The 12,398-nt window shown below is 45.1% G+C and overlaps 1 protein-coding gene across 3 annotated transcripts in view; it reads right to left on the bottom strand.

Annotated features, from left to right (window-relative positions):
- Positions 1-9,746: 9,746 nt before the first annotated feature.
- Positions 9,747-12,398, bottom strand: part of RAB4A (RAB4A, member RAS oncogene family) — a 53,589-nt gene continuing 50,937 nt past the window's right edge. For all 3 annotated transcript variants that reach the window (XM_022553232.2, XM_030763511.2, XM_089897376.1), the window contains one exon: positions 9,747-11,449. The gene's annotated coding sequence lies outside the window, so the exon portion shown is untranslated. The remainder of the gene's footprint in view (positions 11,450-12,398) is intronic.

Genomic DNA, 12,398 nt, shown 5'->3' with positions numbered 1-12,398 from the left:
GAAAGATTCACCCTTTGGTCATAAAAAAATTCTTATGTTCTTCCAATGCCTTTAAAAAAAAATCTTACCTTTTGCTTTTAGATCTTTAATCCAACTGGAATTAACTTTTTTGGTGAATATGAATTAGGGATCCAACCTTTTTAAAAAAAATTCAATTAAAGGGGAAGAAAAAGGCACTAACACCATCCAGGGAAGAGCCCTTAATGATGTAAAATGTCACATCATACTTTTTCATAAATTGCCACAGATACAAGGGAAAGTTTCTAGACACTGCTCTTCTGTGGATCAACTGGTTTACACCTGAGCTCATAGCACTGTTTTAACTTAATTTTGCAGTGCATTTTAGTATTTGGTATGGCAAGTCTCCCTACCCGCCCTTGTTCTTTGCTTTCCTTGGCAATTTTCTTTTTTATGTGAACTTTAGAATGAGCTTGTCGATTTCTATTTTAACATTCCATTTGGGAATTTTATTAAACTGCATTGAATTTACTAATTTTGGAGGACTGACATCTTTATAATATTGACTCTTTCTATCCCCAAATAGAGTATGTCTCCATTAAGTTGGTCTTCTTATATTTATTTCAATAAAGTTTTCATCAAAAGGTCTTTCACATTTCTTGCTGGATTTTTTTTCCCGTTTCCATCAAATTTTGTAAATGCTTCTTGCCTCTGCATAGGAAAGGGGCTGAACTGGGAGGAATGCTGTTACTTTTTCTAATGAATGAAGGAAGGAGACAGAAATGTGGGTGAAGACAGAAGTTGACGATGCTGTCATTAGTCATGTATTTTGGAATTACCTCAAAAGAACCAGGGAATTGGAAATGACCCAACTGTTTATCAGCAAGGAAGTAGTTAAAGAAAACATGGCATATTCACACAATGGAACATCATTCAGCCTTCGATAAGAAGGAGAAAGCTCTCAATGTACCCAGACGTGCCAAGAGCTCCAAGATGCAGTATAGATGGAAAAAGACAGTGTGTGTAACATGTTGCCTTTTGTTTGAGGAAGAGAGGAGGAATAATACCTGTGTCCACATCAAGGAACTCTGGAAGGATACACACACTAGCCAGGGGTTACTGTAGGTGTGGGGTGAGCAGTGAGGGAGGGAGAGGCAAGGAGGCCCCAGGCTGACCTTCCATACTGCTTTGATTTTTGACATATGTAAGAATGTATTAGCTATTTTTAAAAATCCTAGAGAAAACAGGAAAAAAAAAAAACAAACCCAAAACTGAATACCCACTCTTGGAAGGTATGTCTCCCCCTGAAAACTCCAAGCTGTGTGTGGTTAAGCTAGGCTGACGGCAGAGCCAGCTAGGGGCCTGTAGGGGCCTCCTGGGCCTGAACCTGGCTGGAAGGGTACTTTGAACCTTACCATATTCAAAACACGTAGATTTTTGGATAGTGAGGTGTAAATCCTGAATTTCCACCATAAAAACTAACCTTTCCTAGGAATAAAATTTGAACTTGATTACACCAACAATAGAAGCTTATCGAGTTTTTCAGAAGGACCAGGGCTTCCTTAGGTGAGCCAGGCTGCTGGCTTTTCCATGTGTTCTGATTGGGACACATAGACTCTGTTCCACTTTCCTCCACAGCAGGACTGATTTCCCAGGGATGCCCGCGGTGTGCCCTTCATAACAACAGTGCTCCTGTAGCCTGTGACTGCTGTTTATAGATTAAAGGACACCTTCTTCATGACTGCCACAGTATGTATGGCAAAGGTTAAAATTTAATAATACAAAATATAAATCTTAATTTTTTAAAAAAACGGCTTCTTCTTACGTACAGCATGGATTGAAGTTTGGGCCTCCTGCACTATTAGTGGGAGGGTAAATTGGCACAAGTTCTCTGGAGGGCAGTTTGGCTTTACGGCTCTTAAAAAGGAGCACATCTTTGACTTGGCAATTCCACTCCTAAGTGTTTCCCCACGTACCCACGTGGGCCCAGGGAGGTGACCATAGCGCAGCATCCCGGGCAGACGGGGCACATCCGCACGCTGCCCCCATCGGCGCTCCTACGGTGGTGGGGAATGAGGAAAGGGAAGTGCGGGCAGCCCTGAGCATCTGGAAGACCCAGCCAACGCTCTCTGCTCACGCCTGCACAGGTTCAGGAAGCCCGGTGGCCCACGGGCAGGGGACACCACGCCTGCTGCCCGGGATCTTGCTGTGAGTGTGGCTTCGACTTAAACCCCAAACACTGGCCGTGTTGACTGTGACCGGTAGTGTGAACCAGTTAAGAGTGACTGCTTGTGACAGCTAACATCGCCATTAATCCATCTTTTACTGGTTTTATGACCTAGGTGTTGACTAGGGCCCGAGACAGACAGCCTGTTTCACTTGAGGATTTCAAGGGAACTGGAGGTTCTTCTGTCTCTCTGCTGCCTTCTGCTCCTTGAGAGGAATCCTGGGGGTCAGGAGCAAATGCCTGCTTCCTGCCAAGAGCCCCCTCCAACAGCCCGCCTTGCTGGGGGCCCCGGCCTGGCACCACACACCCCTCCCTCGTGGATGGATCCCGACGCTGCCCGCTGTGCTTTCTACGACGTTTTCCGTGGACTCGACTCATACCCACGCACAGCCGAGTGCTCTGCTGTGTGGCGTCACCCTGTGAGAACGGCTCTGACAACGGGTGAGACACCATCTCACCGCGACATCCCCAGAGACAAACACCAGACCCGGCCTAAAGCCGAGGCCGCTACATGGATCCCCAGACGTAACTACGTTGGCTAAAAGTCTGAAGTCACGGGCTAGTGCTTCAAGCCAACATTACTGCTGGAAACAAAAAGAGGAAGACAGGAAGGCCAGAGCACAGTAATTGGATAGTTGCAGATCAAGTAAAAAAAACGCCGAGTACCTAAGGACATTTTCCTTCTATTCTTGTTCAAGGACTCAGTCAAATAAACAGAAAAGCAGCAGCACCGACGAGGGCCAGCCGGCTCAGGAGTTTATTGGCAGAGGGCACAGGAGTTGCCACGGTAACTGCAGACATTAGATGCTGCTGGGCGAGGGGCGGCAGGCAGAGACCACCCTCCTGCGGGCGAAGGGCGGCAGCCTCGGCTCAGGCCCCCAGGCACTGCCTCACCTTCACAGAGAAATACCCGACTCACAAGCGACTTCGGCACCAAATACAAAACGACTGCGACAAGCGTTCGGAAACCAGCTGGCACGCATTTTCAGTCATGCATTTTTTTTTTTTTTTTTTTTTTTTTTTGCGGTACGCGGGCCTCTCACTGTTGTGGCCTCTCCCATTGTGGAGCACAGGCTCCGGACGCGCAGGCCCAGCGGCCATGGCTCATGGGCCCAGCCGCTCCGCGGCATGTGGGATCCTCCCGGATCAGGGCACGAACCCATGTCCCCTGCATCGGCAGGCGGACTCTCAACCACTGCGCCACCAGGGAAGCCCTCAGTCATGCATTTTTAATTGATGATGTTTTCAGTGTACTGAACGCAGGGACAAAAAGGCAAGTTATCAAGCTTGCACGTTTCTTTTTCTTTTCTTTTGAAATCAAAGCATGGTTTCACAGTGATGAAATCAACTTATTTCCCACCTCCAACAACTTGGCACTAAAGGTATGTTGAACATGGAAACTACTCTTACCAGTTAAAATGAGAACGCTTTATAGTCCTTGAAATTCCAGTAAACACGTGTGTTTGAAATTTCCATGAAGTTTGAAGAAAAAAAAGGTGCCACTCAACAGAAATCCCGGTGCCTTGTCCTACTGTGGAGACCACAGGGCTGTCCCCCGGGGCCTGCCGTCCACTTCCTGGGAGTGGCAGCCCTGGCCTCTGCATCTCGGGCCCCTGTACTCTGAGCCACTGCAAAGGGCTATTTTGAAGGTTAAATCAGATGTTAAATGTAAGAACACCTTTAAGTTGTAAAAAAGTGCTATGCCCCTTCGAGGCTTTACGATAGACATTTCACATGACAGTATTAAAAATGAGGAATCTGTTAAAACAAAAATTCTCCAGTGATTTCTCAATAAGCTATGTTTTCTTTTAAAAGAAGAAAAGAAAAGTGGGCATGAAATCCTATACTTTGATCGGAGACACACTGAACAAGCAACGCAGCACTTGGGTACTGGATTTCTCCAAGTGCAGAAGTATATTTCTCACGGCTCAGATAGGGCTAAAGTTTGAAGAATCAGGTAAAAACATGTATAAACAACCTAAATAGAAAACCAAATTTAAAAGCTTCAGGTGAAATCATTTCATCTTAAAATTAGAGGAGGAAATCTATTATTTGCCACTCCTCTCCTACTGCTTCGAAAAGGTACAAGTTTTCATAGCTCTGGCTTCTGCTTCAATGTGAGGACCTGTCAACTGTAACAGAGTGTGTGTAATTCACAGAATTGAGAGATTCGACACATTTCACCCCAGGCATTTATGGCCCATCCTACAAGTCTTGGACAGCTGAGCAGGCCTAGCCCTGAAAGCAGACGTTTATCGACAAATCGTCTGTTCTATTGCTTCTCACAGCCTCAAGTGACCGGTCAGTGCACACGGACAGCACAGCAGTCTGGACGCCTGCTTGCCCACAGGCTGTACCGTCAGGTACCAAGAGGCCAACTAAGAGTGCACAGACAGAGTTCCCAAGAAATACTGGTCCAAACAACAAAACCTGCAACCTAAACAGCAAAGCTCTTAACCCTAGAATGTAAAACAAGACAACTGGGTAACTAGGCACTGACGTCAACAGTCGCAAACGAAGAGGCTGCTCTGAGAGTTACGATTTTAGACAGTTTCATTACCATGTGTCTTGGAAAGAGAGTTGTGGACTGAAACTTGGACTCCAAACGCCTCCCAAGGTTTGGGAAGTTCTCAGCCATCATTTCTTTAACCAAACTTCCCGCTCTCCCTCCCTCTCTCCTCCTCCCGGGGCTCTAGTGATGTGCAGACTGTCTCTTAACGGTGTCCTGTAAGTCCTGGAGGCTTTTCATTCCCCCCCCCCCCCCCCCCGCTTTGCTTCTCCGTTTCAATAATTTCCAATGCTATGTCTTCAAGCTCACTGTTTCTTTCTTCCGTTGCTGTTGAAGCTCTGTATTCAATTCTTTGGTTCAGTCGTTGTATTCTTCAGCTCCAAAATGTCTGTTTGGTTCTTTTTTATGTTTTCTATCTCTTTGTTGAACTTCTCGTTTTGTTCTCCTGATTTTGTTAAGTTGTTTTATCTGTGTTCTCTTGTAGCTCTCTGAGCATTCATTTTTGGAACAATTATTTTGAATTCTTTGTTGGCCAACTCATGTGTCCCCATTTCTTTGGGGAGAGTTACTGGAAGTTTGCTGTGTTCCTCTGGTGGTCTCACGATTCCCTGATGCTTTGTGATCCCTGCAGTCTTGCTATTAATAGGTATCTGTGCACTTGAAGAAGCAGCTATCTCTTCCAGACTTTATGGGCTGACTTTGGTATAAGGAAAGACCTTCACCTGCAGGCGGGGGCATGCTGGAGTGTGCTGTGATCCCAGGCCTAGTGGTGCTGGGTTCCAAGTGCAGGGTCAGGGGTAGTCTGGGTGGGAGGGATACTGTGCCATTGGCTCAGGCAACTGAGGGTCACAGCATCAACTGTGTGGTTCCTGGCAAGCACTGTGCGGGCTCTGCAGTGGCTGCAAGGGCCGGTGGGTTCCTCAGTGGTACCTCCAGGTTCAGCTGCTCGGGCACAGGGCAGGAAGCAGTGATGGCCACAGTTGGAGGTGTGCACACACCTGGCTGTGGAGACCAGCTGCAGGTGCCTGTGTAGTGGCAGGGGCTGGTCGCAGACTCACACGTAGTGGTGGGGAACAGGGCCAGTTGCAAGGGCTTGGGCCAAGCGTGGGCCCACAGCAGCTGCGGGGGCCCTGGCAGGTGGTGTACTTTCCTAGAGCTGCAGAATCTCCCCACAGGTGTGTACACAACAGCGGAGGTTGGTGACAGGGATCAGCCTGGGGGTGTGCAGGTGCACAGCTGGGAGGGGCCGGCCACACTGTGCACCTGGCAACGGGGGTCAGCCGCAGGGGCCTAGGCGGGCATCTTGCACCTATGTAGCTGCAGAGGCCTGGGCAGGCTGCCAGTGCAGATCCTGGGCTCTGGCGGGGCCGGGGAGAATGGGGAGGGACTCAGGCAGCAGGTGCCCAGGAATGGGGGTACCCATGGGGTGATAACTACTGAGAGCTGGCGGGCTCCTCTGCGGAGCAGGGCACTAGGAACCATGGTTGTTCCAGCTGCACGGCTGACACTTTGCTTTGCTGGTCTCTTAGGTGGGGTGAAACTGAACAGGTCCCTTGTGTGGTGCCCCAAAAGGCTGGGGAAGCTAGTCGCTCACACCACCCCCCTCTTTCCTGGGGAGGAGAACTCTTTCTAGCTGGGGAGCTCCCTCTTGGTGCTGAGCAGTGCTGGCCTGGGGGATGGGGTCATGCAGACAAAAGGAAGCTGTTCTTCCCTTTCTGTGTGATTATTTTCAGGTTTTTGTTCCACTGAGCAGCTGAAGTTTCTGAAGTGGACTCCCGAGTTCTCCCAGAGCTGTTTTTCTCTGTGGATGGCTAATTGTTGATCTTTGTTGGGAGTCGGGGGACGGAGGCCGGGGTCTCCCTACTTCGCCATCTTGGTGCTATCATTTGAAAGTGAGCTCTAGGAGTTACGAAACTCCTTCCCAGACAGGAAGGGACTGAGCAGGATCAGATAACCACCTTTTGGGAGATTTTGCAAAACAGGCATCTTGCAGTGGATAGGCTTGATGTCCAGGTACTTTAGAAGGACTTGGGGACACAACTGACTCTGATCATTTGTCCTTTCCACAAGCACTGGAGTCCTATTTGCCAGGCCCTAGGCACACAGAAGGCAGCCCTTTCCTAGGGAAGTCTCAGCCCAGTAGAGAAGACAAATAAAGACAATCTACGGACCAACGTGACCGATACCAAAAGCAAGGTCAGGACAGCGCAGGACTGGAGCGGTGTGTCTGCACGTGTCAGGAGTGGGAGAGGGTTACTGAGGGCTCCCAGCTGCACCCGTCAGGACAAGGGGGCTGCAGCCTGACAGACCTGGACCGCCTGCAGGGAGCGTTACAGGTGAGGGCAATGAAACACAGTCCATGCAAAGGCAGAGAGGCGATGAGAAAGCAAGGGGCATTCGGAGAAACACAAGAGTGTCCTATAAAAGCACCATTTTCCCCAGGAAATAGGCATAGCATGAGGGCATGTGACAGATGTTTATGGCCACAGAAACCCACACGGTGACTTTTCTGGAAAGGAGGGTGGTGTGGTGGACTTTGCCCAAATTAATCACATCACAAATTTTCCTAGTCAATGTAAAATGATTTGACGGCTCCCCACCCAACGTACAGAACTCAGCACTTTACTCTCACACACAGTTAGTTGGCCCTTAAATGTTTAGTGAACATAATTATTTCTATGGCATTTTGGAATGTGACATACTCAGAAATTTAGTGTTTTTCTGAAAATGCTAGCTTTTCTTTAAAATGAAATTTACACATGACATCAAGAAGTTAGAGAAAGGAGCTGTCAGAGCACAGGCTTATCTGTTTTTCATCCAGTTCCCGCAGGTGAAGGGCAACGTGCTCTAGGATGAAGGAGCGTGCTGACATTATTGCAAGCTCGACCCGCTTCACACTTGGTAGCGTAACTTCCGGAGATGCACGGGTCAAGTTCAATACGTCCTTCATGTAGACATGCTGAGGTGATTAAATTAGGTGTGCCTCACATTACTACAGCAGCAAGCGTGATACTGAGAAGGTCTAACAACCAGTTCGGCGAGGGGTCCCACCACTCTGAAGCTGCGCTGGCTGTGGGTGGCAGGCTGGCTGCCCCGTGTCCCTGCTGAAGGTACAACTGTCCCCTGGGCTCGGGGACAGAACTTCCAGTACAATTAGCCACATGTTGGGAAATGACCGCCCGTAATGCTGGATTAAAGATGTGCGTCTTCAATACATGCCAGAAAGACAACTTTATATAATTGCAAGGAAAAAACCATAGCCATTCTTGGCTTGTAACAGTATCTTTTATGAAGTTCCCAATGGTATGTTGATTATATAAAATTAAAAAAATATATTCTTGTCACAGATGCATACTGAACTATTTTTGGGTGAAATGACAGATGTTTTGGGTGTTGCCAAATATTACAGCATAAAAAAAGTGGGGCAAAGGTACAGTAGGTAAAACAAGATTGGCATAATGCGGACAATTGTGGAAGCTAGCGGCTATAGTGGTTCTATGTGCTATTTTCTCCATGCTTGTTTAAGTTCAAACACTCCCATAAGTCCGTTGCTGACCTTAGAGGGTGATGGCCGGCAAATGACTCCTCTTTCTGAAGCTGGCACGTTGAGCGTTCTCAGATAAATCCCTCTACGATCCTAAAAGCAACTCCTTAAAGAAGTAAATACAATCAGGAAGCGACCGAGCAACAACTGGGATAAACTCAGATTGTCTGTAGGTGCACAGGTAGACTGATTCGTAAAGAGAAATCACTTTACAGCTAGCACAAAAAGTTATTTTAAACTTTACAGGTGTTTTAAAGTCCCTCTAATTTTCCCCTCCAAAAAAAGCAAAAAAAAAAAGGACAAATTTGACAGAAAATAAAGAACCATCTACTGTGTCATGGTATGAATTACAAATCATTTAAATTACTAATTTTAGCACTTTCTTCACTCTGAATGATACTGATCTGCTAGGAATCAATGTTCTTAAAGATTTCAAAAACTCTTACATAAGTCACAAGTAATATGTTTTCAAAAAACCGTTATAGTTTCCCAAATTGTGATGTTTTCATTTTCACTTAAATGCTGGACTGTGAAAGAATAAATTACAATCTCAAGTCCAGATGGAGTGTAGAATCTTTTTCTAGGAAGACTGAGAAAATGCTTTTCTAGATATGTAAATGAAGAGCATCCTGAAAACTTAGTAAGTTGTGGGAAATACATACATAACATTTGTAACTAGATATATTTGGTCTTTATCTCTGGTTCCCGACACAAAGCTCCTAAAACCCTTAGAATTTCCTGAGTTTTCGGGGTCCCTTGTGAGCAGAGTTTATGCTAATGAACTGACTTCAGGTGTGTCCCCTAGAGAGCCTCAGTGTGGGGCTGGTCACCAGAAAGATCGAAGGAACTTTTAGCTCCACCCACTGGCCTCAGGGAAGGGGGATGCTGGAGATTAAGCTCTAGAAAAATTCTTGAACAGCAGGATTTGAGGAGCTTCTGAGCTTCCGGGTTGGTGAACAGGAAGACATCCATGTGCCGCGAGGGTGGTGCACCCGAAACTCCACGGGGACAGAAGCTCCTGTGCCCGGTACCCTTCCAGACCTGGCCCTATGTATCTCCCTGTCTGCTGTTCATTTGTATCCTTTAATATCCTTTGCCAACAAGCCAGTAATCTCATAAGGAAACCGTTTCTCTTAGTCCTGTGAGCTGCTCTAGAAGTTAATCAAACCCGAGGAGGGGGTTGTGGGAACCTCAGACTTAGTGCTGACTTAACCTTAGCACTTAACCTGTGCTCGTAGGTGAGAAGCACAGGTAACAACCTGGACGGGTGACTGACATCTGCAGTGTGTGTCTGGGGGCGGGTGGTGGTAGTGGTGGTGATGCCGACTCAGCCCTTAACCTATGGAATCTGATGCCATCTCCGGGTAGACAGGGTCAGAACAGAACCCATCTGGTGTGTGAAGAATCAGAGGATTGGTTGGTGGTGTTGGAAAACACTCCACGGACCAAATATCACATCTTCTCCCCTCTTCATTTTTCCTAAAGGCCTTTATTAAGAACCACCATGGTTTGGTTCTCCAGCAACTTTTATTGGTCAAGGGATGTGGAATTATATGCAGTACCTGGGGTTTAATTAACAGGCTCACTTATAAATCAACTTAACATTTATCTTATTTAAAAAAAATTTTTGCTTTTGAATAAACTGATGTGGTCAAACAGACATGCTCCTACCCCATGCAAAAAGCTGTCCCCAAACGAGCAGCTTGCAAACCCACTGTAAATGAGATACTGAATGAAACATTCTTCTAGCGAGGTCCAAGAAGCAGCTCAGTCTGAGAATTTGCTTCATATCCTGACTTTTCAAAATCAAATATTCGAGACATAAAAGAAGCAAAATTAAAGTACGTAAAACAGCTATATCCTGATATTTTTATCCGAGTCACTTCCCAGAGTTTGTAGTGCTGCTGTGCTCTGTTGGTTAAAACAACAAAAGCAGTAGGCAGCTTCCAACTTAAAGGTAATGAAATTTACCAGTTTGCAGCTAAAAGTCACAGTGGAAGAACACATGTAAGGTGAAGAATGCTTTTAAACCTTTCAGCTTTAAGTAGTGCTGTATTTTAACTTTAAAGAGAAGTTCTATTATATATTTTTTGCATAAACATTCTAAAATATTAGAACAAGTCTTTGTAATACAATATATATTAGACTTCAGTATAACTCATGTGAATTAAAAACATGTTAACTTGATAACTGTCATAAGGCAAAAGTTGTACACAAACTTCTTAGTGGTGTCCCTTTAAAATTAACTTGATTTAGTGGGTTGCCTTAAAATGAACACGAAACAACAAAAGACTAAAAAAGAGGCAGTGATGCTCTAATACTGAATCCCAGAAAAAGCACAGTAGCAAACGATGTGTTTTCTAACAGGGAGACCAGGCGGTTCAGCAAACTGGGACCAGGTGAGCAGCCCCTGGTACATGGTTCATCTATTGCACTGACCAGATGCTGAGAGTAGATCGCTTGCCCAGGAAGTTTGGTTAAAGGTACCAGCATCTTTAGTACTGATCACAGTGCCTGTGACAGAGCAGGTGCTCAGCTCTACTTCCTGAACTGGTCTGATGAAGATACTTTAAAATCAACAGGGTGCTGGACAGTGTAAAGTTCGTGGAAAAACTCCATTTTTCATTTTGTTTTGGTATGTGAGTAACTACTGATCTAGTATTTGGAGTGTGGCTCACATAACACATTGTGGACTGTGGTAAATGGAATTAACTAAGCACTGCATTGGCGATCAATGCCAGAGTCTCTGAATATCAGGTCATAAACATAACCAACTGTGCAATATAACCGACACGATGATCAAAGCACACCTCACAATGAACAGGTTTTAGTTCAGACGATTAAAAAAAAATAAAGTATTAGACTGCATTTAGTGCAACGCTCTATCGATCATACCATACATCAGATACCATGCTGTGGAGACGTACTGGAGTAGCATATATACAGTACACAGCCAGGATTCAAACTGGGGTGAGAGGGCGAATACGGAACAGAACATTTTTACATATATGTGTACATTTAATGGTCTTGTCCACTGAACTGGATTTATTATACGTTTGCTGTGCCACATCTACTAGCTTGCCTAACAACCCAAATTATTTTTTTTGCACAAAGATCTACTTCCATTTAAAGTAGAAAAAGATGGTGGTTAAAAAAAAAAAAACTTCTTCAAGCTCCAACAATTGTGTCCCAAACACCACTGTATGAACACCTAAAAAATATTAAGAACAATTTAGAAATATGCATGACTAAAAATGTACAAACAAACATCGATTAAAGTCACAAAGGGAACTAGTGAATGAATACTTCCAATTTTTATTTAAACTTACCTAGGCATATTAGATAATGTTGACTATACATAAAAAAGAGGAAGCTTTAGAAAGTTAAAATCTCTACTTGCAAATTTTATAAATGAGCCTTGGCTACAGGCACATTCATTTAGACTTCAATGAACCCAGGAAAAGACTCGTCACTGACATATAGGGAGAAGAACCTCTAACTCAATCACTCCCATCAACTTTCCTTTCTGAGCAAGTGCATTAAGGATTTCCTACAAATTCTTTCAAGCAGAGAATCTAATTTTTTTTTTTTAATTGGTAAGGCTGGGTTTAATCTAGCATTTTGCTATTTGTTTTATATTTTCCCCATCTGTTCTTTACTTCCTTTTTTCCTCTTTTCCTGCCTTCTTTTGGATTTATTTAATTATGTATTTATTCCATTTTAATTCCCATGTTGGCTTATTAGCCAAAACTCTTCATTGTGTTGTTTCAGTGCTTTAGGATTTTTTTCTTAAGGTTTTATTTTTTTAGAGCAGTTTTAGCTTCGAAGCAAAGTTGAGGCGGGAAAAGTATGTAGAGCTCCCAAAGACCCCCTGCCTTCACACATACACAGCCTCCCCCATTATTGACGTCCCCACCAGACGGTACATTTGTTACAGCTGATAAGCCTACACTGACAATTCATAACCACCCCAAATCCATAGTTAAACTACAGCTCACTCTTGGTGTTCTATGTTCTAGGGGTTTGGACAGATACATGATGACGCGGATCCATCACATGGTATCATACAGAGTCTTTTCACTCTCCCCAAATCCTCTGTGCTCTGCCTATTCATCCCTCCCATCCCCAGCCCCTGATCTTTCCCCTGTCTCCAGAGTTTT

The sequence above is a fragment of the Delphinapterus leucas genome, chromosome 16, assembly GCF_059928025.1.
Source record: "Delphinapterus leucas isolate spDelLeu-1000000601 "Yukka" chromosome 16, BTC_Dleu_Yukka2, whole genome shotgun sequence".
NCBI classification, from domain to species: Eukaryota; Metazoa; Chordata; class Mammalia; order Artiodactyla; family Monodontidae; genus Delphinapterus; species Delphinapterus leucas.
This window is presented reverse-complemented; position numbering and strand designations above follow the sequence as displayed.